This window comes from Mustela nigripes, chromosome 14 (genome assembly GCF_022355385.1).
Source record: "Mustela nigripes isolate SB6536 chromosome 14, MUSNIG.SB6536, whole genome shotgun sequence".
Lineage (NCBI taxonomy): Eukaryota > Metazoa > Chordata > Mammalia > Carnivora > Mustelidae > Mustela > Mustela nigripes.
Window position 1 is genome coordinate 101,702,550 of NC_081570.1, and position 17,828 is coordinate 101,720,377.

Below are 17,828 nucleotides of genomic sequence, written 5' to 3' on the forward strand. Positions count from 1 at the left end.
GTAGAGTTGGAATTATGCCCTTCATCTCACTACCCTGTTTATAGGTGAACATATACAGAGGCTTGGGTTGCAGGTAGAACTGATTTGAGGTCTTGGATCCTCCACTGAGTAGCTGTGTGACAATTTGACTCATCATCTGTAAAAGGAGGAATGTATATACAACTCATGAGTTTACTGTTAAGAGTAAAGGAAATAATGCCTATACATGGCTTAGTAAAATGCTTTGGGCCCAGGAGATATTCACAAAATGTTAGGCTTAGTATCCTTTCAAACATTCTGTTCACTGTATTTTCTTTGCATTTCATAGAATACCTCTATTTCTAGCACATTTTATCTTTTCTTAAACTCATGAGGCAAAACAAGGCCATCCAAACCATCCTCTTACATCATTGTTCTTATCTTCTCATGGTTATCATGGCCCACACATTCTTAGTCTTCATCTGATTACATCCTACTGTAAAACTGCCAAGTTATTTTTGTCTTAGAAAAAAGCAAATACAACAGGGTCTTTGGGGCCTAGGCCATGATAGCAGGCTGTCTAGATAGCTTTCTTATCCAAATTATCTCTGAACTTCTACTCTTTAGCCTAGAAATGGCCGAGCAAGAAAGGAAAGTAGAATTGTGTTCTCCAATATGGTAGCCACTACCTGCCGCTTCCAGTAGGCGACAAGAGAAGAATTAGGCACAAACAAGTCAGCTGCAAAAGACTGGGAGCAGGGGACAACAGTCGAAAAGGACTGCTGCCGCGAGCAACTCCACAGTCTCACTTTTATTGGATAGAAAACAATAGCCAAAGAAATTTAAAAAATAATAAATAAATAAATAAATAAATAAAAAGAAAACAATAGCCAACAGAAGGATTGATGAAGGCCAAACGTTAATCCCGTTTTGCAGACAAACAAGAAGGAGGATAAAGTTTATAGTTGACCAAGCACATTCACAGGACTCATCTAACTAACAACAGGCGCTTCTGGGAAGAGAAAGGAACAATCACGGATAAGGGAAGCAGGCGGTTTTCATTCCACCCTGGGCTGACTGGGTGTTCCTGGGCGCTCGGCTTCTGTGAAGAGGCGGCCTTCCGCCCTGAGCGAGCCGGGCATCCCCAGCTGCCCAGCTTCACAGTTGTACATCGTCCTTCTCCCCAAAGACCTGTTACCAGTATATGTATTTCTTAAGGCCATATCTAAATGTGCTTGGTAACTAGTAAAATCCTCCAGGGGTTACAGTTTAAGTAACAAATTATTCCGAGGGGCAGCGGCAACTACCCACATATGGTTAAATACATTAAGTTAAATAATATTAAAAATTAAGTCCTTCAGTCACACAAGCTAATAGCTATCATATTGGACAGCGTAGATTACAGAAGATGAGTATCATTGCAGCAAGTTCTATGGGGCAGTGCTGGAATAGAACACAATACTTAAAAATGAATGAACGGAGGAAATGTAGTTATGAACATGATGGATTATGAACACTATGATATAAGCATAGACCAAACCTTAAGAAATTAGAGAAGTGACCTTAGCATGCAAAATGATTAAGACCAAACTCATGTAACAGAAAAAAGCTGACAAGCCTTGAAATCTAATATAGTTAACAACAAAAAGAATAAATCTGTCAAGATAAAAATGACTACCAAAAGATGGTGGGCTTCAAAAATCCTCAGAGCTTTCATGTCCACAATGAGGGAGTTTTTAATGGTCCCTTTCTGATTCCAACATTCTAGGATTATAATCTCCAAGAGGAAGTCTCATTATTAAACAAAGACTGCCAAGAAATAGAGGGTCTTCTTGGGTGCCTGGGTGGCTCAGTCTGTTACGTATCTTCCTTCAGCTCCCAGGGTCCTGGGATCAAGTCCCACATCAGGCGCCCTGCTCCTGACTCTATCCCTCTGCCCCTCCCCTCTGCTCACTCTCTCTCTCCTGCTCGGCTCACTCTTTCTCTCAAATAAATAAATAAAATCTTAAAAAAAAAAAAAAAAGAAGTTGAAGGTCTTTTGATAAGCATCCTAGAAAATGAATATGTAAGAATAGGAATTTCTTAGCGCTGGGGAATGTTCTCCTGTGTGTATTCTGAAGGTAGCCTGGAAGATGACTCAGTAAGCAGTTTGGTATGCCCACATTCAGAGTGGCGCATTCCTTTCTAAAATGATCTTAATCATTTTCTTTCTCTTGAAAGAGGCGGAGATGGTGGGAAAGACAGAAGTCAGACTTACTGCCTTGTGCAAATACAGATGGTATCCAGTTGTATCTGAGCCAGTTCAGACCTTCTTCATTCATGAGGGACCCCTATTGGAACAGAACTGCTTTCTCTCCTCACCAGGACACATAATCCAGGTCTTCATTCAGGGCTGCCTTAGAAAAACGAACTCAGTATTATAAACAGGTCATGACAATAGTCTCTCCTGCCTTAATTTGTGGAGTGGCAAAATACACCAAACAACTCAACCAAACTTACTGTGCCTGGTGTTGAGTCTAAAACTGTGAAGCATATGAGATACTTTCCTGCTTGAAAGATAAGAAGTTAACCTGTATAGTGACACACATGAGCACATGCACATGCATATTTACAGAAACACAAAACTTCTGAATTAGGGAAAAGACATTTTATTTGCTCACAGAGCAACTCGCAGTAGTGTTCCATGGCAAAATTTGTTACAGGATGATGTACTGAGAGCAGATGTACTTGTATGTAAAGCAGGGTTTGTACTAGAAGAGGAACACTGAAATTATGAAACTTGGAGCTTATATATCAGCAGGTGATACATGTGACCTTTTCTCCTGGAGCAGCAGGGGGAGTGGAGAAAGAAAACTTTGCTCTGGAATATAAACACATCTCCAAGAGAGGAGAGATGTCCAGTTTCTTTTTACCATCCTGGGATACAAAGAGCTCCAGAGGAAAGATGACTTTAAATTCCTCTAGAGCAATACGTTCTGTCCAATTTCCAAGGCTTGTTTGCTATTCAATAATTCTTTAATCCAAGTTTCCAGAAATTTCTGTTCAGTAAGCTATGACCATGCAGACATTAAGGATATTCATCAAAGTTTTTAAAAATTATTTACAATACTTGTATATTATTAAGTATGCATGGTGCTTGTTGAAAAAACAAAACAAAATGAAACGAAAAACAACTAATCAAACAGTACAGAAGCATATGGAATAAAATTTAAATTTTTCTTTGGTACTCCCTCCATTCTCATGCTTGCTCCAGAGATAACTATTATTAAAAGATATCTGTCCATCCTTTCAGAAATTTTTACTTACCATTACCCATATGTGGATTTCTCATAAACAAACAGAATCATACCAGATATACTTTTCTACAACTTAGTTTTTATAACTATATTATAACTTAGATTCTTTCTATGACAGTCTATTTTATTGATTCCAAACTTTTAATACACAGTATTATAGTGTGTGTATATATTACATATATTAATTTAAAAGTACTATAAATATTTGTACATTACATATAATGTAACACATTATAAATAAATATTATAATTACATATCATAATCATGTAGGTTATTATAATTATATATAATATGGTAATTACAAATATATAGATTTAGATTATTTTCAATTTGTCATTATTACAAACAATGCTGGCAGGGAACTTTCTTTTTTTTTTTTTTCTTTTTTTTTTATTTTATTTTTTTTAATTTTTTATTTTTTATAAACATATATTTTTATCCCCAGGTTATATATAACTTTGTGTGTGAATATATGTTTGGGAATATTTTCTATAAGACTAATTTCTAATAGTAGAATTTCTGGGTTCAAAGATAGGGCAATTCAATAGATTCTGCTAAATTGGCCTTTTTTTTTAAAAAAAAAGGCAACAAATGGAGGGGAGGATTCTATGCAGATGGCTGAGCAGGAAACATCAGGAATATATCCCTCCACCTAGGTAAAAATTATACTGGCAGATTTGTCTAATGTAACTACGTTGGAATTCTGGAGTCTATTGAAGGCTTGTAGCTTCCAGTGAAAGGCTTGGACAGTAAGTTTCAATTTATCAGTTTTAGGTCTTAGCTCAGAAGAGACTTCACATTCCCTACTTCCTAGCAGGCAACTGTGCATGTGTTCCTAGAGAAGTCTGCAAGAGCCAGAGTGGATAATAATGACTTTGTTCTCCAAATATCAGAGATCTGTGTTCTGATTGCTGCTTCTGATCATGGAGGTGATCACAGAGGCAGGTAGCTATTTTGCAGCCCCACACACTTATCCATTGTTGAGGGCCCCTCCCTCTCTACCTGAAGCAATTTCTAGAGAATTTAAACAGCTAGTACCTTTTTTCCACACTTCTTCTTTTTCCCCCCTTTAAGAAATCCAACATCAAGGACTAGGACATTCAAAAGCAATTGCACACATATATGGGGGAAGTTAGGAAGTCACTGCACATGCCCAGGGAAAGGTACAGCCTCAGAAAAGACCTGAGAAAAACAAGTTTACTACTAAAGCTGATCTTCACCATGGAGACAGTCTACAACAATAAATCATTTTTTAAAAGGCTAACCAAAAGAAAACAAAAACAAAAACAGCAAAACAGGGGAAGGAAAAGAATCTGATTTCCAGAGTTGACACATCATTATGTTCAAATGTACAGTTTAAAAAAAAAATAGTAAGACATATGAAGAAACATGAAAGTGTCTCCTATTCAAAAGAAAAAAAAAACAAAACAAAACAAAACAGAAATTGTCCCAGAGAAAGATCAGATGAAGTATCTAGTAAACAAAGATTTCAAAATAACTGTCTTAAAGATCTCAAAGAGCTAATGGAAAGAATGGAGAAAGTTAAGAAAATGATGTATAACAAAATAGAAATACACATAAAGAAAATAAAATCTTGAAAGAAACCACAGAGAAATTCTTGGGCTAAAAAACACAATAATTGAAATTATAAATTCACTAGAGGGATTCAAAGTTAGATTTGAGTAGGCAGAAATAAATGTCACTGAACTTGAAGATAAACAACTGAAATTATCAAGTCTGAGGAAAAGAAACAATAAAGATTGCAGTGAACAGAAATTAACAAAATTGTAGGACACCACCAAGTGAATCAACATTTATACTATGGAAGTTCCAAGAGGAGGAGAGACAAAGAAGCAAAGAGATTATTTGAATATATGGCCTAAAACTTCCCAAGTCTGATGAAATACATGAACCTAAATATCCAAGAATCCCAATGAACACTAAAAAGGATGAACTTAAAGATATCTACACCAGAACACATTATAATCAAAGAGTCAAAAGTCAAAGCCAAAGAGAATCTTAGAAGTAGCAAGAAAGAAGTGATTCCTCATATACATGGGATCCTCACTAGGACTACAAGCAACTTTCTTATCAGAGACTTTGGTGGCCAGAGAGCAGTGGGCTGATATTTTCAAAATGCTAAAAGGAAAACAAAACAAAACAAAACCTGTCCTATATGTGGCAAAACTGTACTTCAAAAGTAAAGGGTAAATTAAGAAATTCCCAGATAAATAAGATGAGAGAGTTCACTATCATTAGACTTGCCCTTCAGGCACATGCACCTGAATGTTTATAGCAGCAATGTCCACAACAGCCAAACTACAGAAACAACCTAGATGTCCATCAACAGATGAACAGATAATGAAGATGTGGTGTGTATATATATATGATGGAATACTATACAGCCATTAACCCCCCCCCCAAAATCTTGCCATTTGCAACAACATGGGTGGAACAAGAGGGTATTACGCTAAGTGAGAAAAGTCAATCAGAGAAAGACAATTATCATATGATCTCTCTGATATAAGGAATTTAAGAGGCAGGGCAAAGGGTCATGGGGGATAGGGAGGGAAAAAAATGAAACAAGAGGAGATTGGGAGGGAGACAAATCATAAGAGACTCTTAATCTCAGGAAACAAACTGAGGGTTGCTGGGGGGGGCTAGGGGAGGGGTTAGGGTGGCTGGGTTATGGATATTGGGGAGGGTATGTGTTACGGTGAGTGTTGTGAATTGTGTAAGACCGAAGATTCACAAACCTGTAACCTTGAGGCAAATAATACATTATATGTTAATAAAAAAAATACATGAAAGAAAAGACTTGCCCTTTAAATAATGCTAAACACACCACTGCAGCACTGTTGAAATTAAAGGATACTAGACAGTAACTCAAAGCCATAAGAAGAAATAAAGACCTCAGTAAAGGTAAATATGCAGATATTTATAAAACCTTGTATTACTGAAGTCAAGCAGAGAGAGTCAATTATCATATGGTTTCACTTATTTGTGGAGCATCACAAATAACATGGAGGACAAGGGGAGATGGAGAGGAGAAGGAAGTTGAGGGAAATTGGAAGGGGAGGTGAACCATGAGAGACTATGGACTCTGAAAAACAATCAGGGTTTTGAAGGGGCGGAGGGTGGGAGGTTGGGGGAACCAGGTGGTGGGTATTAGGGAGTGCACAGATTCATGGAGCACTGAGTGTGGTGCAAAAACAATGAATACTGTTATGCTGAAAAGAAATAAAAAATAAACCTTTGTATTATTGTAAAAATTGTTTGTAACTTCATTTTCTGTTTTCTATGATTTTAAAACTGATACATTAAGAAATTATTAGTCTAAAGCTAGTATTAGTGAGATTTTTGTTAGTAACTCCACAACTTTTCACTACATGATTTCAAAGACTAATGCATAAAAAATAATAGTTAATGTTTTTTGATTCAATGTATACAAAGATGTTCTGTGACATCAAGAAATGGCAGAGGTAAGGACAGAGTTGTACAGGAGGAAAGCTTCTATATTATTGAAGTTAAGCTGGCTTAAGTTCATATTAGAGTATCATAACTTTAAAATGTTAAATGAAATCCCATACTAACCACAAAGGAAATAGTTATAGAATATGCCAAAAAGAAAAGAGAAGGGAATACATTTCACTACAAAAAATTAAGTATATACAAAAGAAGGCAGTAATACAGAAAATGAGGACAAGAAAGTTATAAGGCATATACAAAAGAAAGAGCAAAAGGACCAAAGTGAGTCCCTCTTTATCGATCATTATTTCAAGTGTAAATGGACTAAACTCTCTAAACAAAAGACAGGGACTGGCAGAATGGATTAAAAAAAAAAAAAGCAAAACAAAACTCGATCTAACTATATGCTATCTACAACAAACTCATTTTAAATTCAAAGATACAATGGGCTGAAAGTGATAAGATGGAAAATAATATTCCATTCAAATAACCAAAACAGAAGAATATACTATCAGACAAAACAGACTTTATCAAAAAAGGTTACACAAGAAGGGGACCTGGGTAGCTCAGTGGGTTAAGTCTCTGCCTTTGGCTCAGGTCATGATCCCAGGTCCTGGGATCAAGCCCCACATCGGGCTCTCTGCTCAGGAGGGAGACTTCTTCCCCTGCTCTCTCTGCCTGCTTATGATTTCTCTCTGTCAAATAAATAAATAAATAAAAATCTTTAAAAAAAAGTTTACATAAGAAACATAGAAATATACTATATATTAATAAAAATTCAACACAGCAAGAAGATGTAATAGCTTTTTTAAAAATATTTTATTTATTTGTCAGAGAAAGAGAGTGAGGACACCCAAGCAGGGGGAGTGGTAGGCAGAGGGAGAAGCAGGCTCTCTGCCAAGCAAGTAGCTTTATGTGGGATTCAATCCCAGGACCCTGGGATCAAGACCTGAGCCAAAGGCAAATGCTTAACTGGCTGAGCCACCCAGGCATCCCAAGAAGATTTTACAGTTATAATCATTTACACAGCTAATAACAGGCCATGAAAATATACAAAGCAAAAATTGACATAATAAAGGGAGAAATAGAATAGTTGAAGACTTCAATAACCCACTCTCAATAATAGATAGAAGAACCACACAGAAATTTTGCCATTTGCAACAACATGGATGGATCTAGAGTATTATGCTAAGCAAAAATCAGTCAGAGAAAGACAAATACCATATTATTTCACAGAAATAAAACAAATAATCATGGGTGTGGGAGACAAACCAAGAATCTAATTCTTAACTATAGAGAACAAACTAATGGTTACAAGAGACAAAGTTGGTAGGGAGATGGGTTAAATGGGTGATGGGGATTAAGGCATGCACTTGTGCTAAACATTGGGTGTTGTATGTAAGTATTAAATCATACACCTGAAACTAATGTTACACTCTATGGTAACTAACTGGAATTTAAAAACTTTAAAAAGAAGATAACTGAGTAAATTAAGTATTTGAAGAACATAATAAACCAAGTAGATACATATTCTTCTCAAGTGCACATGGGACATTCTCCATTAGGCCATGTATGAGGCTATAAATTAAGTTTCAATATTTTAAAAGATAGCTATCAATGTATCTTCTTCAACAACAAGATGGAGTTAGAAATCATAATATAAATAAAACTAGGAATGCTATGAATTTGTAGAATTTAAATAATATATTCTTAATGAATGAACCAAAAGAAAAATCACAAAGGAAATTATAAAATACTTAATGATGAATGAAAATGACAATGTAGTACACCAAAACATCTGGAACACAGTGATAGTAATGCTACAGGGGAAATTTATATCTACTAATACACATTAAAAATGAGATCTTAAGTGAACAATCTAACTTTACAATATAAGGAACTAAAAAAAAGGAAGAACAAATTAAACCCAAAGCTAGAAGAAGTAAAATTAAAGTAAAGAAGAATGAAATAGACAAGATAAAAACAATAGAGAAGATCAACAAATTTTAAAGTTGGTTTTTCAAAAGGATCGATAAAATTGACAAAACTTTAGCTAGATTAATTAAAGAAAAAGAGACAACTAAATTACTAAAACCAGAAATGAAAGTGGGGACATTGCTACCTGTTCTATGAAAAGAAAACTCTCTTATAAGAGAGTGCTGGGAGACACGTAAGTGGCTCAGTTGGTTGGGCCACTGCCTTCAGCTCAGGTCATGATGCTGGGGTCCTGGTATCGAGTCCCACATCGGGCTCCTTGCTTGGTGGGGAGCCTGCTTCTCTCTCTTCCTCTGCCTGCTTGTGCTCTCTCTCTCTCTCTCTCTCTCTCTGACAAATGAATAAATAAAATCTTAAAAAAATAGAGAGAGAGAGAGAGAGTGCTGGGAAAATAGTACACCAACAGATTGGATAACTTAGATGAGATGGACAAATTCCTAGAAATATGTAATTTACCAAGACTGAATCATAAAGAAACAGAAAACTGATAGACCTATAATTAGTAAGAAGATTGAATCAACAGTCAAAAATTTCCTAACAAAGAAAAACCCTGAAATTGATGGCTTCACTGATAAGTTATACCCAATATTTAAAGAACAATTAACAGTAGGCCTTCTCAAACTTTTCAAAAATTTTATGAAGTGAGAATATTTCCAAAATCATTTTATGAGGCCAGCATTACCCCAATACCAAATATAGAAAAAGACACTATAGGAAAAGAAAACTATAAGCCAATATCCTTGATTAACATACATGCAAAAATGCTCAACAAAATTCTAGCACACCAAATTCAATAGCACTTTAACAGAATCATAGACTGTCATCAATTAGGATTTATCCCTAGGATATAAGGATGGCTCAACATGAAAATCAATGTATTATGCCACATAAACAGAATGGAGGACCAAAACCTCATCATTATCTCACAGATGTAGAAAAAACATTTGGCAGAATTAAACACCCTTTCATGATAAATAGGACTCAACAAATGAGAATTAGAAGGAAATTACCTTGGGGCACCTGGGTGGCTCAGTCAGTTATGTATCTGACTCTTGCTTTCAGCTCAGGTCATGATCTCAGGGTACTGGGATCAATCTCTGCATGGGGTTCCCTGCTTAGCAGGGAGTCTGCTTCTATCCCTCTCTCTGTCACTCTCCCTGCCCATGCTCTCTCAGTCTCTAAAATAAATAAATAAGTCTTTAAAAAGTAAATATTTTTTTAAAGAAAACTACCACAACACAATAAAAGCCATACATAAAAAGTTTAGAATGAACATCATATCTAACCATGAAAAACTGAAAGTTTTATCTCGAAGATCAGAACATGGCATGGATGCTCACTTTTGCCATTTCTATGCAACATTTGGAATTTTTTAAAAAGATTTGTTTATTTAAGAGAGAGAGACAGAGAAATTACACATGTGAGGGAAGAGGCAGAGGGATAAGGAGAGAGAGAATCTCCAGCAGACTCCTTTCTGAGCACAGAGCCTGTCACAGTGCTTAAGCCTATGACCCCAAGACCATGACCTGAGTCAAAATCGAAAGTTGGACACTCAAATGACTGAGCCACCCAGGCAGTCCTCAATAATTGGAAGTCTTAACCAGAGCAAGTAGAGAAGAAAAAAATATATCTATATCTATATCTATATCTATATCATCTATCTATATATATGCAGCTAATAGGGTCTTCTACAGAGAGGACTCTCCAAGATGGTGGAGGATTAGGAGACTTTGGTTTTGTCTGATACCAGGAATTCAACTAGATAGTTATCAAATCATTCTGAACACCTGTGAACTCAATGAGAGATCTAAGAAAAGAATTGCTGTAATTCTACAAATAGAAAAGCGACCACTTTTTGCAAGGTAGGAGATGTAGAGGTGATTCTGAGGAGATATATTGGAAGATAAACCACTGGGGGAGGGAGCCTCCATAAGCGGGCTACTGGAAAGTGATAGAGCACCAGAGTCCAAAATCAGAACTTTTATAAGTTTACTACTGTGAGGGATGTCCCTGCCTGAAAGGTGCTCAGGTGGCAAAGCAGGTGGAATCCTAGGTGGAATGGTGTGATCTCAGGATCCCCAGGGACACAGAAATAAAGAGCAATGCTTGAGTGGGGCAAAGTTCCCAGGCTTCGGAGTGGGAAAGCCGGCTGTAATCAGTGAGTCCAGGAATGGGCTTTCAGCTCAGTGTTGTCATAAATCACAAACCGTGACACAGTTAGGCAATTGCTCTCTGAGCAGGGGCCCAGTAACAGGCAGAATTATGGCGAGACACCCCCACCTTCCCCGGAGAGGAGCCGTGTGGGTGTACTCTGCAGGAGTCTGCAGATTTTAGAGTCTCAAGGCCAGGTTGCATGCCTGATAAATAAATGCTCCATTATAGGCTGGGTAAGCACAGAGTGCAGTCCGACACCAGGTAGACAGGAATGACTGACTGCTTTTCCCTGAATGTGCACTAAGTGGGGCCCCAAGCTCTCACCTCCAGGACTGGAGATTGGGAGACCACAGTTTTTATTCTCATCCTCTAATGTTATATGGAAAGCCTTTAGGAAATAAAAACCACATAGAGCAATCCAGAGCCACTTACTTAGCTTGGCTCCCTAACAAAGGCAGTGCAGTTCTGCCCAGGGCAAAGACACCTGAGAATTAGCACAACAGGGCCCTGCCCCAGAAGATCAGCAAGAACATCCAGCTAAGATCAAGTATACTGATCACATAGAACTGCAAAACTCCAATGCTAGAGGAAAACAGTATATGGTTTTTTACTCATGATTTTTTAGTCTTTCAATTTTAATTTTTTTCCTCTTTCTAAACAATTTCTTATTTTATCACCTCTTTTTTGAAGTCTTTTTAATTTTCACTTTTACAGTTACATTTTATCCTTTCACTGTATTTAATTTTATTTTTATATAAATTGTTCTTTCTCCACACTTTGGGATGTAATTTCTTCTAAAAACTGACCAAAATACACCAAGGATATAGTGTATTGCTCTGCTTTGTTCACCAGATTTTTTTGTCTTTTAATTTTCATTTTTACAATTACATTCTATTCTTTCATTGCAGTTAATTTTATTTTGGTACGTTTGTAAGTTTCTCTTTCCCTACAACTTTGGGACCTTGTTTTCTAACAGACAGACCAAAATACACAGGGATCCAGTGTATTGCTCAATTCTTTTCACCTGTTTGACTATATTCTCCCTCTCTCTCTTTTTAAATATTTATTATTATATTTGGTTTGGGATCTCTTCTGATTTTAGTGTTTATTTCTCTGGGGTCACTGTTGCCATTATAGTATTTTGTTCTCTTGTTTATCTTTTATTTTCTGGACATAATGAAAAGACCAGAAAAACTCACCTCAAAAAGGAGGACAAGAGGAAGAACTGACCACCAGGAACCTAACCAGTAAGGATATAATAAAAATAAGATGTCAGAACTAGAGTTCAGAACATAAATTGTAAAGATTCTAGCTGAGACTGAAAAAAAGGACTGAAGACACCAGAGACTCCCTTTCTGGAAAATAAAAGAACTAAAATCAAATCAAGTCAAAATAAAAAAGCTATTAATGAGATGCAATAAAAAATGGAGGCACTAACTACTAGGATAAATGAAGCAGAAGAGAGAATTAATGTCCTAGAAGACAAAATGATGGAGAAAAAAGAAGCTGATAAAAGAGAGATAAGGAACTACTGGACCATGAGTGAAGAATTCAAGAATAAATGATACACTAAAGCTAAAAAATATTAGAATAATCAGGATAACAGAAGAAGGGAAGGCAGAAGTTATACTGGAGCAAATTATAGCTGAGAATAAAACAATAATACAATAATAGTAAGGGACCTTAACACCCCACTCACTGCAATGGACAGATCATCTAAGCAGAAGATCAACAAGCAAGCAAGGGCTTTGAATGAGACAATGGACCAGATAAAATTAACAGATATATTTAGAATATTTTATCCTAATGAAACAGAATACACATTCTTCTCAAGTGCACATGGGACATTCTCCAGAATAGATCACATCCTGGGTCACAAATCGGGTCTTAACTAGTAGCAAAAGATTGGGGTTATTCCCTGCATATTTTCAGACCACAATGCTTTGAAACTAGAACTCAACCACAAGAGGACAGTTGGAAAGAATTCAACTACATAAAGGCTAAAGAGCATCCTATTAAAGAATGAATGAATCAACCAGTAAATTAAAGAAGAATTTAAAAATTCATGGAAACAAATGAAAATGAAAACACAACTGTTCAAAATCTTTGAGACACAGCAAAGGTGGTCCGAGAGGAATGTATATAGCAATATAAGCCTTTCTCAAGAAACAAGAAAGGTCTCAAATATACAACCTAACCCAACACCTAAAGGAGCTGGAGAAAGAACAGCAAAGAAAGCCTAAACCCAGCAGAAAAGAAATAATAAAGATCAGAACAGAATTTAATGAAATAGAAACCAAAAGAACAGTACAACATATCAAAAATCTATGAGCTGGTTCCTTGAAAGAATCAATCATGAGAGACTATGGACTCTGAAAAACAATCTGACGGGTTTGAAGTGGCGGGGGGGTGGGAGGTTGGGGTACCAGGTGGTGGGTATTATAGAAGGCACGGATTGCATGGAGCACTGGGTGTGGTGAAAAAATAATAAATACTGTTATGCTGAAAATAAATAAATTTAATTTAAAAAAAGAATTAATAAAATTGATAAACCCCTATCCAGATTTCTCAAAAAGAAAAGAGAAAGGATCTAAATAAATAAAATCATGAATAAAAGAGATCACAACCAACACCACAGGAATACAAACATGAGCAAATATATGCCAGCAAATTTGACAATCTGGAAGAAATGGATTCATTCTTGGAATGTATAAACTACCAAAACGGAACAAGGAAGAAATAGAAAACCTGAACAGACCCATAAACAGTAAGGAAATTGAAAGAGTCATCAAAAATCTCCAAACAAACAAGAACCCAGGGCCAGATGGCTTCCCAGGGGAATTCTGCCAAACATTTAAGAAAGATTTAAAGCCTGCTTTTCTGAAGCTGTTTCAAAAACTAGAAATTGAAGGAAAACTTCCAAACTCATGCTATGAGGCCAGCATTACCTTGATCCCAAAACCAAATACTCCATCAAAAGGAGAATTACAGACCAATATCCCTGATGAACATGGATGCCAAAATTCTCACCAACATACTAGCCAATAGGATCTAACAGTACATTAAGAGGCTTATTCACAATGTGCAAGTGAAATTTATTCCTGGGCTGCAAAGGTGGTTCAACATCTGCAAATCAATCAGTATGATACACCACATTAATAAAAGAAGGGACAACACTGTTGGTGGGAATGCAAGCTGGTGCAGCCACTCTGGAAAACAGCATGGAGGTTCCTCAAAATGTTGAAAATAGAACTGCCCTATGACCCAGCAATTGCACTATTGGGTATTTACCCTAAAGATACAAACGTAGTGATCCAAAGGGGCATGTGCACCCGAATGTTTATAGCAGCAATGTCCACAATAGCCAAACTATGGAAAGAACCTACATGTCCATCAACAGATGAATGGATAAAGAAGAGGTGGTATATATACACAATGGAATACTATGCAGCCATCAAAAGAAATGAAATCTTGCCATTTGCGACAACATGGATGGAACTAGAGCGTATCATGCTTAGCGAAATAAGTCAAGCAGAGAAAGACAACTATCATATGATCTCCCTGATATGAGGAAGTGGTGATGCAACATGGGGGCTTAAGTGGGTAGGAGAAGAAGAAATGAAACAAGATGGGATTGGGAGGGAGACAAACCATAAGTGACTCAATCTCACAAAACAAACTGAGGGTTGCTGGGGGGAGGGGGTTTGGGAGAAGGGGGTGGGATTATGGACATTGGGGAGGATATGTGCCTTAGTGAGTGCTGTAAAGTGTGTAAACCTGGTGATTCACAGACCTGTATCCCTGGGGATAAAAATATATGTTTATAAAAAATAAAAAATTAATTAATTAAAAAAAAAAAGAAAAGAGAAATAGCAACACAACATCTTTAAGTGTAAGTTACTCTTAAATTCAGATTTTTAAACTCAACCAAACTCCAAATTTAGTGGGCTTCTTTTCTGATCATAACTTGTTGGAGAGCTCAGCAGGAGTCTAGTCAGAAACTGTATTTGATCCAGAAAAAACTAAACCATTTATTCTTTTTCATTTGAGGATATATATATATATATATTACAAACATGTGGCCATTTGGCAATGTTCCTAATCTCTTTTAAATTAAATTAGGCTCTATGACTTTTAAACACTAAACATAAATAAATAAATAAATAAATAAATAAATAAATAAATAAAAAATAAAAGAAAGGACAAGAACCATATGATCTTATCAAGAGATGCAGAAAAAGCATTTAACAAAGTACAGCATCCTTTCTTGATTAAAACTCTTCACAGTGTAGGGGCAGAGGGAACATACCTCAGTATCAAAAAAGCCACCTATGAAAAGCTCACAATGAATATCATTCTCAGCTTTTCCCCTAAGGTGAGGAACATGCCAGGGATGTCCATGCTCACCACTGCTCTTCAACAGAGTACTGGAATTCCTAGTCTCAGAAATCAGATAACAAAAAGAAATAAAATGCGTCTAAATAGGCAAAGAAGTCAAAGTCTCACTCTTCACAGATGACATGATACTCTACGTGAAAAACCCAACAGACTCCACCAAAAATTGCTAGAAATCATAGAGGAATTCAGCAGAGTGGCAGGATATAAAATCGATGCACAGAAATTAATTCCATTTCTATACACTAACAATGAGACATTAGAAAGAGAAATTACAGAATCTATTCCATTTATATATGTACCAAAACCCATAAGATACCTAGGAATAAACATAACCAAAGACGCAAAGGATCTGAACACAGAAAACTATAGAACACTCATGAAAGAAACTGAGTAAGACAAAAAGAAATGGAAAAACCTTCCATGCTCATGAATTTGAAGAGCAAATATTCTTAAAAATATCTATGCTACCTAGAATAACCTATACATTCATCGTAATCCCTATCAAAATACCATCAACTTTGTTCAGAGCTGGAAAAAATACTCTTACAAATTGAATGGAACCAGAAAAGAACCCCTAATGGCCAAAGGAATATTGAAAAAGAAAACCAAAGCTGTAGGCATCACAATTCCAGACTTCAGGCTACATTAAGACAATATGGTACTGGAACAAAAACAGACATATAGATCAATGGAACGAAATAGAGAACCCAGAAATTGACCCTCAACTCTACAGTCAACTAATTTCTGACAAAGCAGGAAAGAATATCCAATGGAAAAAAGACAGTCTCTTCAACAAATGATGTTTGGAAAACTGGACAGCCACATGCAGAAGAATGAAACTGGACCACATTCTTATATCATACACAAAAATACTCAAAATGGATAAAAGTCCTAAATGTGAGACAAGAATCCATCAAAATCATAGAGGAGAACACAGGCAACAAACTCTTTGACCTGGTTAGACACATCTCCAAAGGCAAGGGAAACAAAAGCAAAAGTGAACTATTGGCACTTCAAGAAGATAAAAAGCTGTCGCACAGGAAAGGGAGTAGTTGACATGAAAGGCACAGACAACAAAAGAAAAAAAAAGATACTGGATTTCCTGAAAATTAAAAACTTCTGTATATCAAAGGATATTATCAACGGAATAAAGATGCAAGCCACAGAATAGAAGAAAATATTTACAAAATATGTGGTATGTGATTCATATCCAGAATATATAGAAAACTCCTAAAACATTAAAGAAATTAAATAAATATATAAGCACATAAATAAATAATTAAAATGGGCAAAGGGCATGAATGGACATTTCTCTGAAGAGGCTATATGAATAGCCAATAAATCCAACAAAAAATGTTCAACATCACTAATCATTATGGAAATGCAAATCAAAACCGTAGCGAGATACCACCTCATACCCATTAGGATGGCTGTTTTCACAAAAACAAAATAACAAGTGTTGGTAAGGATACGGAGAAATTGGAAGTGTTGTGCAATGCTGGTAGGAATATAAATTGGTACCAGCCATTATGGAAAGTAGTACGGTGGTTCCTCAAAAAATTTAAAATAGATTTATCATAGGATCCAGCAATTTACTTGTGTGTATACCCAAAATAAATGAAGGCAGATTCTTTTTTTTTTTTTTTTCTTCTTTCCAGTTAGGATTTTTTTTTTTTAATTTCTTTTCAATGTAACAGAATTCATTGTTTATGCACCACACCCAGTGCTCCATGCAATACATGCCCTCCATACTACCTTCATAACACCTGGCTCCCCCCAACCCCCCCCTTCAAAAGCCTCAGATTGTTTTTAAGAGTCCATAGTCTCTCATGGTTCATCTCCCCTTCCAATTTCCCTCAACTCCCTTCTCCTCTCCATCTCCCTATGTCATCCATGTTATTTGTTATGCTCCACAAATAACTGAAACCATATAATTGACTCTCTCTGCTTGAGTTATTTTACTCAGCATCATCTCTTCCAGTCCCATCCATGTTGATACAAAAGTTGGGTATTCATCCTTTCTGATGGAGGCATAATACTCCATAGTTTATATGGACCACATCTTCCTTACCCATTCATCTGTTGAAGGGCATCTTGGTTCTTTCCACAGTTTGGTGACCATGAACATTGCTGCTATAAACATTGGGGTACAGATGGCCCTTCTTTTCACTATATCTGTATCTTTGGGGTAAATACCCAGTAATGCAATTGCAGGGTCACAGGGAAGTTCTATTTAAAATTTCTTAAGGAATCTTCACACTGTTCTCCAAAGTGGCTGCACCAACATGCATTCTCACCAACAGTGGAAGAGGGTTCCCCTTTCTCCACATCCTCTCCAACACATGTTGTTTCCTGTCTTGCTAATTTTGGCTATTCTAAGTGGTGTAAGGTGGTATCTCAATGTGGTTTTGATTTGAATCTCCCTGATGGCTAGTGATGATGAACATTTTTTCATGTGTCTGATAGCCATTTGTATGTCTTCATTGGAGAAGTGTCTGTTCATGTCTTCTGCCCACTTTTTGATGTGATTATCTGTTTTGTGTGTGTTGAGTTTGAGG